Source organism: Diabrotica undecimpunctata, chromosome 4 (genome assembly GCF_040954645.1).
Source record: "Diabrotica undecimpunctata isolate CICGRU chromosome 4, icDiaUnde3, whole genome shotgun sequence".
In the NCBI taxonomy this organism is placed as follows: domain Eukaryota; kingdom Metazoa; phylum Arthropoda; class Insecta; order Coleoptera; family Chrysomelidae; genus Diabrotica; species Diabrotica undecimpunctata.
Genome location: NC_092806.1, coordinates 107,506,279 through 107,523,108, shown reverse-complemented (window position 1 = coordinate 107,523,108; position 16,830 = coordinate 107,506,279). Strand labels below are relative to the sequence as shown.

General features: G+C 32.1%; 1 protein-coding gene across 1 annotated transcript in view; it reads left to right on the top strand.

The window, feature by feature from the left end:
- The window catches only part of LOC140439837 (uncharacterized), an 895,210-nt gene that overhangs the window by 583,127 nt on the left and 295,253 nt on the right, over window positions 1-16,830 (top strand). The window contains exon 8 of the mRNA XM_072529991.1: window positions 12,017-12,146. The gene's annotated coding sequence lies outside the window, so the exon portion shown is untranslated. The remainder of the gene's footprint in view (window positions 1-12,016; window positions 12,147-16,830) is intronic.

Here is a 16,830-nt window from a genome sequence, read left to right as displayed (position 1 = left end):
GCCTTGTATGCCCATCATACGTTCAGGAAAAATGAAATCTAAATAGACCATGATGGCCGGCGCATGATCTGCCAAAATTCTAATCTAAGCATTTATTTTCTGTGGATGTTAAAAGGATGTTATTTAAAAAGATATTACTATGTTAATATGCAAATACACAACCACAACAACGACGTACTGAACGAACAATAATTAACACCGGCTCAGAAGAAATACCGGACATAACCGACTATGAAATAAGAATGGCCCTAAATCAACTAAAAACGAATAAATGTCCAGGAGAGGATAAGATTACAGTCGAAATATTGAAAATTGGTAGAAGAAAAGTAGAACAGGTATTAAATATTTTATTTAATAAAGTAGTTGATAAAGGAAAGATTCCTCAAGAATGGTACAACTCCGAAGTCATTTTACTATTCAAGAAAGGAGACAAAGCAAAAATCGAGAATTACCGACCAATATCCATGCTCTCACATCTGTATAAATTACTAACTAAAATCATAACCAACCGCCTAACATATAAGCTCTATTTCTATCAACCTATCGAGCAGGCTGGATTCAGAAAACATTTTAGTACCATAGACCACTTGCACACCGTAAAAACACTGATAGAAAAATGCACCGAGTATAATGTTCCAATTCATATGGCGTTCATCGATTTCCATAAAGCATTCGATTCCATCGAATTATGGGCAGTGTTTGAATCTCTAGAAAATGCACGTATAGATTCAAGATACACTAACATAATTAAAAACATATATGAAAATGCCATCATGCAGATAAAGCTGGACGAAAGCACAAAAACTAATCCCATAAGACTACAACGGGGAGTAAGACAAGAAGACACCATCTCTCCCAACTATTTACACTTGCTCTAGAAGACATTTTTAAGAAACTAGAATGGAACAATAAGGGTATCAACGTCGACGGACCATACTTAAACCACTTGCGATTCGCAGATGACATAGTTTTAATAGCCGATAATATCCAAGAACTAAATGATATGTTACAACAATTAAATGCAGTTTCAGGAGCAGTAGGCTTAAAAATGAACTACAGCAAAACAAAAATACTGAGCCGAGACCAGACAAATATAACAATACAAAATCATACCATAGAAAATGTTGAACATTATGTATATCTAGGTCATGTTATCAAACTAGGAAAACCAAATCAAGAAATTAAAAGAAGAACACAACTGGCATGGGGCGCTTTCGGCAAATTAGCATATATCTTGCTATTATATTATATAAAAACACCTCCATTCCTGTAAACTTAAAGAAAAAGGTGTATAACACATGCATACTACCAGTTTGTATTTACGGCTTGGAGACAGTAGCCCTTACCAAAAAATCGGCTAAAAAATTAGAAACAACGCAAAGAGCAATGGAACGAATCATGCTGGGAATATCACTTGGAATATAACTTTAATCTTGTTCATTAAGTAGAAACATAATGTTAGTATCTCTATTAGTTTCCTCGCTAATTTTGTAATAATAACTATCAATTATTTTTCTCGTATCTGTATAATAAAGGCGTCATGATAAAAAAACAGTACTAGCACTTTAAAATATATGCTGCTAGATAACTCCATGTGAAACATACCTACATTAAATTTTCTTAACAGTTTTTATACTAATTGTATACTAATTCACAGTCAACTGTGTACTGTATATTAAACTAAATTATTCCATTTGCCAAGAATCTCAACAAAACCGGTGAATGATACGCCATTGCCGGCGGTTGCAATATTACAACAAACTTTGTATTTGTGGTTTGCTGGTCGCTTTTTATATGCAAATTGCAGGAAATAATTTGAGCAAGAATCTAATTCACCGACTAAAGTTGGAAATGAAGATGTAGAAAGTTAGGTTTTAATTGTTGCGTGAAATACAAATTTACGTAAAAGTTATCACTTAATTAAGTGAAGTATTGCGCATTATAAAGTCTTATAAGCTGCCAAAACAAACTTTTTGAATTGTTGCATAAATAAGTAATCTGGTCTTTGTTTTGAGCTACGCTGATCCTTAATTAAAACAACTTATCTTGTTCTTTTCTTATATACTTATTGTAGTGCAAGAGACCTTCAAACGTTCTATTTTCTTTTTCGTTTTTTATTTATCACTCATCTTATACAGGTAGACTATAAAACAACTTCAACGCTAAAATAAATTTAAATAAAGTAAATAACAAAAATGGATAAACTAAACAAATTAAAGTGTACAATTATAGTAAAATACTTCTTTTTCTATTTTTATTGCTTAAATTGCTTACATTGCTTAAATATTTTCCAGATTTAAAGGCATTTTATCGATTGAGAGTTATAGATAATATAACTAAAAGTAAATAAAATTACTAGATAAAACCCGAACGATAAAGGAAACGAACGACGGAGAGAGAAAGAGAAGGAAATAGGAATAAGAATCGTAGTTCTAGATATAACCTATTTTAAAATTTGTTTGCAAATGATAATCAAGTTAATGATGAGCAGAAATTGATTCATAATTGCAAACTTTACTTTACTTTACGTGTCCAGTCTAAAAAATAAATCTTGTGTATCCAGAAAAAAAAAAACGGTCTAAATAGCTGTCAGTTGCGTTCATGAGATCGTGTTCAGTGCAAGGTTTCTCCAACAGAAGAGAAGTAGACGTGTTGAAACTTGAACCGCCCCATATGCACGCAGAATATCGGAGTTAACAGGCAACAGTCCCCAAAAAACGGCAAGGAAGAAGTCTAACAGAAGAACATCTTCTTTCTGTTTATCAGGACGAATTATTTCTAGTATATTTTTCAGATGTGTTTATCTAGCCAAAAGCTTTCCCTCGATTTGTCTTTGTCTGGTAGGCTGGTAACCTTAGAGTCAATCTAGGATTCTTTCTTTTATTTTACATTTTAAGACTACTTCTCTTCGGATATTAGGTGGAGTGATACCTATGATACGGTAGACCTTGTGCTAGTTGAGCTAGTAATGCTAGTAGAGATGTGCTGTCCAAAGTAAATCTCGGGTATTTAGGGGAAGTAGGGGCGATCCTTATACTTTGGAACGGTTTTTAAATAAAAGCAGGTTTCAGTTTTTAAATTTTTTAAATTTTATTTCGAAGTGAGATTTTTTTTGAAATAGAGGATCTTTAAGTAAACAAATAAAAAAATTAAATATTAATTTTCATGGCAAATATGCTTATGAATACAGAAAAATTCACCATATCCTAAAGGTCTCAAAGTGCACACCGAGGTTGGTACTTTGGAATATAAGTATGTGTACTCTGAAACGCTTATTTATTGGACGTTAAATGCAGATAAATCGATAGAAAATGTCATCTCAGCATTTCTTCTGGTAGTGCCCCACACTACTGGAAGGGCTCCTAGTTTCATCACCATATCTTTGTCAGGCAAGTCATAGACAGTGTCATTTTCGAAAAGAAATTTGCCGGCAAAGCTACTTCATTTAAAATCCACAAGGAATCTACGTTCCTGTATTTACTTCTTCTTTTAAGGTATCTAACTTTAAATCCATCATTATTTACTCCAACGACATTAGCAACAAAATATCGTTTTGTCTTTTTTGTTGCAATTTGTGCTAAAATAAAATCTCCCACGCAGGGCTTGTTGCCAGACTCAAGAAAATCTTTATTTTCTCCTCTTCTGCATTGGCAAAATCCACGTCATCTAGTGAGTCGTCGCACGTTCTTTCGCTTTCTTTTATTACATCTTCATCAGAACTACTATCAAGAACCTTTTTGGTTGCTTTCTGTTTTTTTGAAACAAAATTCTTCGTGGTTTTAAGTAACGCCATCATTATAATCTCGTTCTTCTCTGGGGTATCTGTAACTATTCTGCAGCACCCTAGTTTCTTACCTCCTTTCTTCGTAAATTTCCTCGCAGCTGCCTTGGGAATCGTGCGAGTTTGTTCGGGGCTTTTACGTTGCTTTAATTCATTGGATACTAAGGAAGAACTAGGATCATTAAACATACTAGTTGTTTAAGGTATTCCTAGACCCTCTACAGAAATATTCGAGGAACTATTAGTTTCGGAGGTATTTGATTATGGTGGTCTATCCGTAACATATAAACTCGTGCTTCTCGAAAATATTTCTGTTGAATGGAAAAATTCCAAAGACGGTAAAACCACGCTGGATATTTTTGTGTGTAAATGTCTGTAGATATGCATTCCCAACACACTCAGCAATATCATAGATTATCATCGTTTTTGCAGGATTTGCAATTAGCCAGTGGGAAAAAGCTGTATTATAATATTTTTTTAGAGGCTCGAAAACCGACCTATCAAACGGTTGTAGCTTGTGGCTGGTGTGGGGTGGAAAGGTAAGCATGACGACTCCCGATGATTTTGCTAAATTTAAAGCTTCCACTGAAATGTGGCTCCCATGATTGTCGACAATCATTAGTGATTTGTTGTCAGTACTTGAATTTGTATGTTTTGTATAGTGGTTTAAATACTCAACAAAAATCGTAGAGTTAGACCATCCACTAGGATTCTCGCTCCCAACACTTCCTATTGGAGACTCTTTCAGCATGTGTTCCTTAAAAAACACACTCGGAAATACGAATAAAGGAGGTACACAATTACCAATAGCATTGATACAATAAATTAGAGTCACATTTACACCTCTTTCAGCCGATGTGATACTGCAGACTTGTTTAACTCCTTTCGTTGCAATAACACGAACCCGGGTATGCACCGTGGTTAGTTCGGTTTCGTCTAATTCTATCCGGACTCAATGTGTATCTCAGCATAAGTTTCTCCAGTTTATCAAAAAATAAATTAACATTTGTTTTATTAAATGCTGTCGATCTGCTAGACTTGTTGCTTGTGGTTTACGTAATGATACAGACGGATGTCTTCGCACATAGAACCTGTAAAAAAAATTATTTACCCTTATGACCTAAAAGGTATAACTGTTCAGAGGTTTCAATACACTATTTAATGTTTAGTTTTCCAGAAGCTTCGCTGTTACGAAGGTGAAAGAAGCACACCTTATTTTTTCCTGTATTTGGCTTAAGATATTTTAAGTCGTAGTATGTTGTTATTGTGTTTAACGCTTAAGTTAATGTTGTCTCCGCTTAAAAAAGTTTTGCTTTTATAACAATATTTTTTATTGTCTACACGTATGAAACTTTGCATATATAAAAACTGGTATGGGCTTGTTGTTTGTGTAAATATTATACATTGTGGGTGCAATTACTGAGCCAGACCGTTCTTCTGTGTTATCTTGTTTAAGTTTTTTTTATTATTATTTGCAATATAATCTTTTAAACACAAGTTTGTTTTAGAATAACAATTTTTAAGGGTATTCTTACGTTGTCGTAAAATCCCGTTAATCTGGAAATATGGGTTTCCAGATTAATACGCTTGATTTAATTTGTGAAGGTATATGATGAAAGATTTTTCAGTATATAGAGTAACGAACATTTTGATACTGATTTGTCTTTATTTGAATGCCTAAGGACGCTACTTTTAAAAATGGGCATCGCGAAATGGATGCGAGGATATATACCGCTCTGATAGTTAGATAAATCATTATTATCAAAATATGAATTCAAGCAAAGATGTTTAGAGTTTTCGGGATTCGAAATCTTCCAAGAAAAGTGTTAGGCACGTAAAGTTTAATGGGACATACGTGACCATGTTGCTTATTTTTTTTAGAGGGTTTTATCTATAAAAATGTTTGTTACAAGTGAAATTATTGATTATTAAAATATCATTTTTTGATATCTACTTGTGTAATAAGCCGCTATTGGTGACTTCTATAATATTTTTAATTAGAAATATCTACTATTTCTTTTTGATTGTCATTTGATAATCTGCTTTAGGATTATAAAATAATAAGCTAGTATAGCTGAGAGGATAGCTTTCGTTTTTAAATTTGTAAAGAAGGCAAATCTATTTATACAAATTTTTATTAATAAAGTATATAAAAGTATTTCTTACAAAAATAGCCAGACTTCTACACATATTTCTCTGAAGTTGTAAATCGTGGAAAAACCATCACAGATTTTTCTGGATAGGATCTGCAACCAACGCAAAAACATTAATTAGGCTAGCCATTCGTCATGTTCTATATTCGAACGGATTTACTATCCGTCGCAGTGATACGGGCTTTTTTTACTTTTCTTGTATTCTTTGATGTAATTCATCACCTTCAATTACAACCAGTTTCCAACTCCCTTGCATGTAAATCACACAAAAGACAAAAACGGGAATCTTGATTAGGACGTTCATTAAAATTTTGTGAAAGCTACCACACATGATCAATCACCTGACCAATATCTCACCGGAAAATATGTCGTAGGCCAGTATATTGTATTAAATGTGGTACTTTTTCCGAAGACAATTTTGTAAATATATATGGCGTCTTTTAGATTAAAACATATCACAGGAATATGTGCCTCTGTACCAGAACTCTAAACCTTAAAAATTTAATAAATAATACTTTACTAATAAATCAAACAAAAACGAGTTTTTGTTTAGAAACAAAAAATAAACATATAATTACTGTATGTAGAGGTAAGACAGAATAAATTATAAATTATATTGCATTGGTAATTCTTACATAAAGAGGTCTAAATGAATTATAGTTCTGAATGAATGAAAAATAGCAGGTCTAATGAATTATAGTTCTGCGCTGGTTTGACGAAGTCGTATATCCACCGAAGTATAGACCGTCCTGCACATAAATCGAAAATAAACAGATATACTTTTTCCATCGTCAATTTGCCAAGCGTCGGCTTTTGAGATTCTTTGATGTCAATGCCGACCATTGGCGTGGAAATTAAGAAAAGGGATCAGTTATCAAACGCATATTTCAAGAAAAATCATATAATTTTTATTAATTTTTACATAATTATATTCAGGAAAATTTCTCAATTTTTGGGCAGAAATTGTTTAAACAATTTTTTAAACAAATTCAAAATATCACCTTTTGTGCTCCAAAAAATATTTTTTAGGTTTTTGGGTGACTCTAAATAAGATCTATGTCATTTTTCTCAAAAGTTAATAGTTTTGGAGATATAGGCGATTTAAAATCCGAAAAATGCGATACCTAATATGCATTTTCGAGGCTTGAAAAATATGTAAATGAGTATTTTTGAGATTCAAGAGTATCTAAACTAAAGTATCAACATTGATTTTGGTGAGAAATCGGAGCAATATTTTCCGTAGCAGAAAAAGGTGATCTTTTGAATTTGAATTATTTCCGGCAAAAATGTCCGGCACACTTCAACCTTCGATTTGTTTAAACGGGGCATTTTTGAATAGGACTCTTCAAAGGACAGAATCAGTTTTTTTTTCAAATGGGAGCGGGCTCACAACATCGAATAAATAACAAATTAATTCTTTCAAATTAAAGCTTGTTAATTTTAGTGATTTATAAGAATATTGGACTTATTATTTAGTTTTTACATAAACCATAATATTTTTTTACAATTATCTGTAAATAATGGCTCATTCTGTCAGAAAATTTTAAAAGATTGTCTATCCAGCAATTAAGATAGTCAAATGAAATTTAATTTTTAAACACGGCCTACTGTTAATGCACAAACAGGGTGAATCTTCAATATTTTGCTTCGAGTTAGAGATATCTAAAAAAGTTATTTGGAAAAGATGTTCCAAATATTATTATAACCCCACATAACAAAGTTTTATGTCAAAATTTGCACTTTTACTTTTTTCATTAATTGAAGAGCTTATTTCCAGTGTCTTAAATCCAAAATTTCGATTTTTTAAATTTTCTTTTTTTAAACTTTATAGATTTCTTCAAGTCTAGAATAAAGTTATATGTACCAAAACAACTTCTTATTTACCATTTAAAAGTGCATATGAAAATTGTAAAATTGTATAATTTGTATGTTAAATTTGTATGAAAATCTGTAATTTCATGGATTTCATTATATGGATGTAAGACACTTTGGAAATAAGTTCTTCAATTGTAGTCAGGATTCTAAAACGGACAGTTGGCTGTCCCGAGATGTATCTTTAGACAGCCAATTGTAGATTTAGGATCGAGATTACAAATAATACTGAAAAACTAAAATTGCGAATTTTGTCATGAAATTTGGTATGTGCGGTTACAATAAGTGGAACAACTTTTCCAAATAAGTTTTTCCGATTTCTCTAACGCGAAGCAAAATATCGAAAATTTACCCTGTTTGTGGATTCGCAGTAAGCCGCGTTTAAAATTTAAATTTCAGATGACTATCTTAAAACAATGTGCACTATCAACATGTATGACTGTGCAAAATGTCAAATCTGTATGTATTTTAGTAGCTGATATATAGAGGTGTCTTCATCTTAAATGCGACACACTGTATAATAATGAATACTAGTGTTCAAGATGCATCGCGATAGCTGTAAAGAAATTACTCAGAAGGACTGAAAAGAATCGTCAGAGTCTTCTGAAGTCGAATCGTTCCCAGGTTGGATAACTATTGGTGCTATTGCCGGTAAAACAGGATATTCGTTTTCTATTTTTACAACATGAGCTTCGCAATTTTTTCCCACATCGCTATTAATGCCACTAATTATTTCTCGAATATTCTCAATGGCCATTGCGCTTAATGTTGGTGACTGATTATATTTTTGCAATCGTTTTTTTACGGTACCCCAAACCATTTCAATTGGATTAAAAATGCAATAGTATGAGGGTAATCGCAAAAGAGTATGACCGTGCCTGTTGCAAATGGTGTCAATAACGTATTCGTTTTTAAAATTCCGACTTTTGATCATTCTAATTAATTCTTTCTTTACTGGAATCTTTTTAGGAACAGTGATGTTTTTAAGTTGCATAAATTTTAAAATTTCGTCCTTTTTCGTGTTAATATTAGGTATTTTATTTAATATGCGGGAATGATCCGACGCATTATCCATAACAATCACTGAATTCGGCGGAATATATAATTATATTCAGGGAAATCTCTTAATTTTTCACGAATCAGTTCTAAAGTAGGCACTCTATTTTCTTTGTAAAAATTGTAAACTGTTCGCTGAATAACGTCTTTTACAGCAGTGTCAATCCTACCCAATTTTTTATTTGGTCGCTTTCGTTTTAAGGAATGATCTGTTCTTCTTCTGGTTCCTATCCGTTTCGGATGTTGGAAATCATATTGGCAATCATGACCTTGCTCGCTGCGGCTCAAAACAGCTCCGTTGAGGTTTTCTTAAACCATGTTGTTAAATTCCGCAGCCATGATATTCTCCTTCTACCGGGTCCTCGCTTACCTTTGACTTTACCTTGCAATATAGACTGCAGCAGGGAGTAACGGTGCTGATTTCTCATAACGTGTCCCAGATATTGCAATTTTATGCGTTTGATCGTAAACACAATCTCTGGTTCCTTCTTCATTTTTTCTAGAACTTCCTTGTTCGTGATCCTTGCTGTCCATGATATTCTCAGCATTCTTCTATAAAGCCACATCTCAAATGCTTCAAGCTTTTTAATAGTGGTGTCTGTAAGCGTCCATGCCTCCGCCCCGTACAACAACACAGAGAAAACATAGCATCTCAAATGTCTCATTTTTGTATCCAGGGATATGTTGTGACTTTTAAAGATGGCGCTTATTTTGTTAAAGACCGTTCTTGCCTTTCCTATGCGGCACTTTATTTCCTGTACATTGCTCCACTGTTCGTTTATAATAGTTCCCAGGTAGCAATACTGTTTTACTCGCTCTATCTGCGTCCCATTAATGTATAGATGAGCCCCATTTATATTCTCCTTGCTGACAATCATTTGTTTGGTTTTGTGGGTATTAATGTTTAGTCCGTACTGTTGACTGTACTCGTTTATTCTGTCCATTAGCCTCTGAAGTCCCTCTAAACTATCTGCTATCACCATGGTGTCGTCGGCATATCTAACATTGTTTACTCTTTCACCATTTAGAAGGATGCCTTCGTCTATTCCGTAAAGAGCCTCGTTAAAAATTTTTTCTGAGTACATATTAAATATCAATCTGATTACAGATCAGAATGATCTGTAACTGTACCTAATTTAATAATTGTATATATCGTCTTATACCCGATTTTTTTAATACATGAATTCTCGAAACAATTGCATTATCAATTGTAAACTGTTCGCTGAATAACGTCTTTTGCAGCAGTGTCAATCCTACCCAATTTTTTATTTGGTCGCTTTCGTTTTAAGGAATGATCTGTAACTGTGCCTAATTTAATAATTGTATATATCGTCTTATACCCGATTTTTTTAATACATGAATTCTCGAAACAATTGCATTATCAGCCATCCCAATATTTTCTTTTTTCAAACACTCATACATATTTAAAACTATTCTTTGGGATTGTACGTGCAAATCTTTATTTTTTAATTCAGAGCTGTCATTAACATAATTGTCATTATTTATTGATAACACAGAAGTTGATGCATCTTAAAAAATGCCATCCTAGAAAAATATAATATTACTTATAACTTATATTACCTATACCTTATAATAAGCCTCCGCCTCTGCAAAAGGAAATATTTTAGGGTGTCACATACCCAGACAAACAGGTGTTCATTAGAATTTACGGCTTTGCGCTTCGCGCTGTTGCCATAATGCATGAGTTTAAAATTAGTGAATATAACCTTAATACCATTATTAATATATCTGCAATTTTTCATGTTTCCGGGTAAGGTATAAAATCAATGAAATTTGGAAAAAAAAAATAATACAATTCTTGAAACCGTTTTTGAGAACTTGGATTCTAAGTTGTCTGATTTCTTAAAAGTCGATCATTATATGTATAAAAGTATTACCGCTAAATTCACCAACAGGGCAACGTCGAACGTTCAAATTCTCTCCAGACTACAATGTTGCCAATATTCGAAAATTACTTAGAATATAAGTAATATATACAAAGTTCACGGTTGCTTTAATTCATTAGTAAAGAGTCCATGGAAATATTAGTACCTAGTTAATTAATTTATATATATATTTTTGAGAATATGTTTATATTATTTTTTAAGAGTATCGTTCGTTGACTAGCAATTGAATAATAACGAATAGGGAATAGAGAATATTTTTTAAATATAACCTTAGGAATTTTAGGAAATATGTCTGACAACCTTGATTTGAAAGACGGTCTCTTTGATACCAGAATGAGACATGTTTATGTTGGAAAATTATTAGTGGATGTACTATAACTAATTAAAATATATAAAAGTTCGATGTGATTCAATTAACAGTTCAAACTACCAGACTCAAATGGAAAACGATTTAATTTTGTAAACATCGTTATATTAACTGGCAATGGTTACATTAATCGACAAACAACGGTTCTGCTCTATAATATGAAAAAATTTAAATACTACGCTTAAAATTTTGGGAAACTACTTACTACAGAAAAAAATGAAATTTAATAAAGCAGTAAAATAGAATCTGGTAGAAGAGTTGTTAGACAAGATTGTACAGAAAGCCATAGAAGTAATAAAAAACAGTTACGAAAGAAATAGAAAAGAAATCTAACACTAAAACACTGAAAACTTTTGTTTTTAACACTTCCAGAAAATTTATTTTAAAATATTACAGAGTTGGTGTGTGTCGTCTGAACTGACAAGAACCACGTGTTACAAACCGAGCAGAGAGACATGTAGTTCCTCAAGTATTAAATGTATCCATTGTCATCTACCTAGAGTCAACACATAATTTAAGTTTGGAAAGATGTCACCCATATATACATGTCATAGCCACTAATTTCATTGTTAGCTTCAAGTACATAAGGTACTGAAGATGATCTGATTAGATCGAAAACGTTATGCTGCTACTGTATAAATTTTGACGACACTTAGTAAAAGTTTTAACTACATGTTTATTTTATATACCTAAATACAATGGTGAAGTGTTTTAACTTCTGTATGTTTTTTTATAACAGACTTTATTTATGATTTCGGTAATAGCTCTCTTAATATATTGTCCTAATATAAAATTAAAATACTGGCCTAAACTTGTCTTTTTAGCATTATGCTCAATTCTCAAAATGAAGTAAATGATGATAAATGGCTTTTCATTTCAGGTTGCCGAATATCGAGCTTCATTTATTCCAGACTATTGATAATGTATTAGAAGTTTAATATATTATCTGGAGATTAAAATGGACTCAAAAGCACATTTTGTTTTCGCTGCCTGCTGTTTGCTGTTTTCAGGTAAGTGTTTTTTATATCTATCCCATTTTATAGAAAAGAAATATGCATATTATTTATATAAAGCAATCGAAAAAAAAAACGGTTATTGATATAGGCAATGGAATCACATAAACTTACGTCTCGGTAATAGACCAGTCATTGTTCTGAATGATGTAAAAGTTATTGTTTGACATTGTCAATGTAAAGTTTGATACTTTACATTGACATATGGGTATACTTTTATTAAATATTTTTGGGACAATTAAGTGAAAATGGTATTTAACAGCAATTATTACCAATTATTAGTTCTATATAGAGGTAAATATTTTTTAAATGAGGTATTAAGAGGATAAACGGCCATAACTAGAGATACATAAAGCACTGGTTAAAACATTTTCTAATGTGATATTATTATTGTACACCTGGAAATAGGTCATACTACTATTTTTGAGTACTATTTTTTTTTCGAAAACACACTCAATATTTCAAATTATTATAATGTATCTAATTAGCCTTCTTCGGTCCATCTTTGGACATAGGCCTCCCTAATCCTTTTCCATTCTTCTCTGTCTTTCGCTACAGTCATCCACCTAGAGCCCACGTGCTTCTTGATATCATCTGCCCATCTCATTTGGGGCCTTCCTCTGCTTCGTTTATATTCCCACGGTCTCCAACTTATAAGAATCGGTCTTCGTTTTGTCTTATATTGTGTCCGGCAAATCTTTATTTTATTTTTGCAATTCCATTTCAATTTCAATTATTATTATAATAAATTAATTTTTTCACAAATCAACTTTATCAATAAAAATTTCAAAATGTATCAGAACTATGTTGATAATAGTGTAATGTTTTTATTAATCTAATTTATTGTTTTTATTTATTATTAAAGGTTCTATTTATAACACTTACAAATTTATTAAAGTTTTTATTTGTACCATATAACTAATTTATTTACACTAATAATTATATAATTTATCTACGTGCGTTACATTCTAAAAACTCGACGCGATGTTCAAAAACTAACTGTCCTGTTTACAACAAAATTCCTCTTTAAATATAAAATTCCGTTAGTTCCGGAATTGCCACGATTCTCCATCAAAGAGCCCAGAAGGTCGCTCATACTGGTTTTATTCGGCCTGCTTCTAGAAATTTCAAATCGCGGGTGACTCATCACAATTCAGGTTAACAGGTCTTTTAACTGAGCGCCGAAATAACTAGAATAGAAAAGAATTAGTCATAATATATTTACAGTTTTAAGTCATATGACACGTCATTATCTATCGCAACAATAGACAACATAAATTAATGAGTGCAATTTCGAAAGGGAGAACGGCTTAGTCACATTAATGGAATGGTAGAAGCTAATTATGTTAAATGATAATATTCCAATAGAATAAAATACACTTTTAAATAAAAACAGACAATATTCCTAAATAAAAGTAGACTAATTATTAGCAATCAGAAGACTTAAAAAGGCACTTCACTAAGCAAATTCACTAATATAGTGTAAACATAAGGCAATAAGCTACTAAACGATTGCAGAATACTTATTATTATCAGCCATTGTTTTTTTTTATACAGATGCTGATCTTTTTCTTTTTCTTCTAGTGCTGATTTCACTAATTAAGTTGACTATAACCATTGAAAATGGATCTCTATCTATTGTTTTTTTAAGTATCTGTATGAGTAACCCGGTCCTGTCGCGAATGTTTTTCAGCCAGGATGTTTTTGGTCTAGAAAGACTCCGTTTTCCTGGCTTTTTACCATTAATATGTAGCTGAAACAACTCGTACTGATCATTTCTAGGCACCTACCCCAAATATGCTGCTTTTACCATTATCTATAACACTACTTTGCTCGTGATATGATCTGCCCATGGTATCTAAAAATTCTCATCCCGAAAGCTTCTAGGTTTCTAATTCAATTCTAGGTCAACATCCAGCTTAAAGATTATTTAACATCATATGTTTGAATTTTTGTATTCGATGAATAAAAGTATAAACTTTTTCTAATAAGTGATGGATTCGACCGTTATTTGATAGAAATTCATTTTATATAACAACACAACACTGAAAACTTTGTTTTTAAAACTTCCACAAAATTTATTATAAAATCTTATCACTACAGCTGTTTCGACAGAATGCTTTTCTCAAGTGATCTGTTTTTGGTATGTGTTTACACTTTATAGTCTTTATCGATATAGGTTAAGAAGAGGAGAACTGTTTGTCTCAAGTTGGTCATTCAGAAGTATGTCTGTGTTTTTAATTTGTTAATTTCCATAGATTTTAATTTTGAATGTGAAGAATTTGAAATTCGCCATTAAAAAGATGATTATGATCTAGAAGGTAAAGTTCGTATGTAGAATCTCTTTTTCTATTTAGAACAAACAACAACAGGCAAATATATTAAAACAACAAGAGCCAAAATAAAAAACACTTACTTAGTGGTGTATACCAACTTAAATGTCGCGAATACCCAAAAACTTACATCGGTCAAACTGGTAGAACCTTTAACAAACGTGTAGCAGAACATAAAAGGGCTTTCAATAATAGAAAAACAGATTCTACATACGCACTTCACCTTCTAGATTATAACTTTTCTTTTAATGACGAATTTCAAATTCTTCATATCCAAAAAAAAAGGACTTAAGATATCTTTATTAGAATCTATGAAAATTAACAAAATAAAACCACATAGATAATTCTGAATGACCAACGTGAGACAAACAGTTCTTCTCTCCTCAACCTATTTCGTTAAAGACTATAAAGTGTAAGCAAATACCAAAAATAGATCTCTTGAGGTCGAAACAGCTGGTGATAAGATTTTATAATAAATTTTGTGGAAGTGTCGAAAACAAAGTTTTCAGATTTTTATTGCTATATACAGTTTCCTTGATAAAATCTAAATTTTTGGAGTTCTTTGCGAAATACCGTTTAAAAACATATTTTTGACGTGTATTGATGAATTTTCAGTTACGAATAACTCAAAAAAAATTGACTTCTCGAAAAAACTCTAAAAAACATTTTAGTCTTATAATTTACTATTTTAAAATTTTTAACTTATTTAAAATTTTTTCACACTGAGTTGAATGGTAACCATCCCCAGAGGAAAAGCACATATTTCCATAGGGTAGATTTTGATCTTTGAGCTAATTTTTCACTACTATCAAAAATTCAAGCAAATTAATAAATAAAAAAAAATTAGAGATTTCCTACTATTTTTACCGTTGCGTTATACCCTGCAGTATCATCTGACGGCAGTTGACAGTAACTATACAATATGCATTTTGCAAAAATTAAAAAAAAAAGTTAAAATATTGTAGAATTTCTTGTTAAGTAAATAATACTTTATTGGGTAATATTTTATATATACAGGGTGGCGCACCGAAAACGAAACAGATGCATTTACTGGCAGATGATTCCTTTAAAAAAAAACGCTTGGACCCTTCGATTTTGCTATCGAGGGGGAAACAAAATTGGCATAAAATCACATTAACATTTGCAGCCCCCTAAGCGGGGGTGGCACCATCCCTAAAATCTTAAAAGGAAAGGGGGTCGAATGATCCATCATTTAAAAGGTCTTTCAACTCCCTTTACAATGATATAAAATTCATGTACTTCAATTCAGTAGTTTTGGAGATTTATTGATTTAAAGTTTAAATACATCATCGTAAGAGGAGATCAATACATAGCAGCAAAGTTGTTAAAAAATAAAGAATGAACTGACCTGTCAGCCGAGTAAATGTTGAAAATGACCACCATTACTTTCATTGCAATAATAAAGATTTTGCTGAAAACGTTGCTGGACATTTTGCAATATTTGAGGAGTAATTTGATGGCACTCATTCACAATTCTTTGTCGTAAATCTTCTAAGGATGTTGGCTGAGTAGCATAGATTTTGCTTTTTAAGTAACCCCACAAAAAGAAATCCAAAGGTGATAAATCTGGCGATCTTGGGGGCCATTCAACGGCACCTCTTCTACCAATCCATTGACCTGGAAAGGTCTGATCTGAATAATGCCGAACTCTTAATGCGTAATGTGGTGGGGCACCATCCTGTTCGAACATCAACATATTCTCAACGTATCGACCATCATTCTGATTTTCAATTATATCTGTTAGCGCAGAATCTATGGCATTTTGCAGTAATTCCAAATACATTTCACCAGTCAAATTTCCAGGTAAGAAAAAAGGACCAACCACATGATCGCCAAAAATGCCAGCCCAAACATTTAATTTTTGTCGGAAAAGCAAATGTTAAATAAAAATTGTTCATCGTTTGTAATTCGTTCACTCATAACTTCACAAAATTCTAATCGCTTATCAAAATCGTCTTCATTAAGTTCTTGTACAATGTGAATTTTATACGGATAAATTATGGGCCTTTAGAATCCGTTGGATAGTACGTCGACTAACACCACACGAAGTTTGCAATTTGCAGGTACTTAATGTAGGATCTACAATAACTTGCCCTAAAACCCCCACTTCTGTTGCTTCGTTCCTTATAGGATTTTCAATATTAAGTTTTCTATTGGCGACTGATCCAGTTTCCCGAAATTTAGCTACAAGTTCTAGAACATATTTTCGGTGCACATTATTGTTCTCATATCGCTCATTAAAAATTTGTGCTGTTCTATTAGCGCACTGATTATTTCCGAAAAATATTTCAATAATTTCAACCCTTTCTGCCGTGGAATATACCATG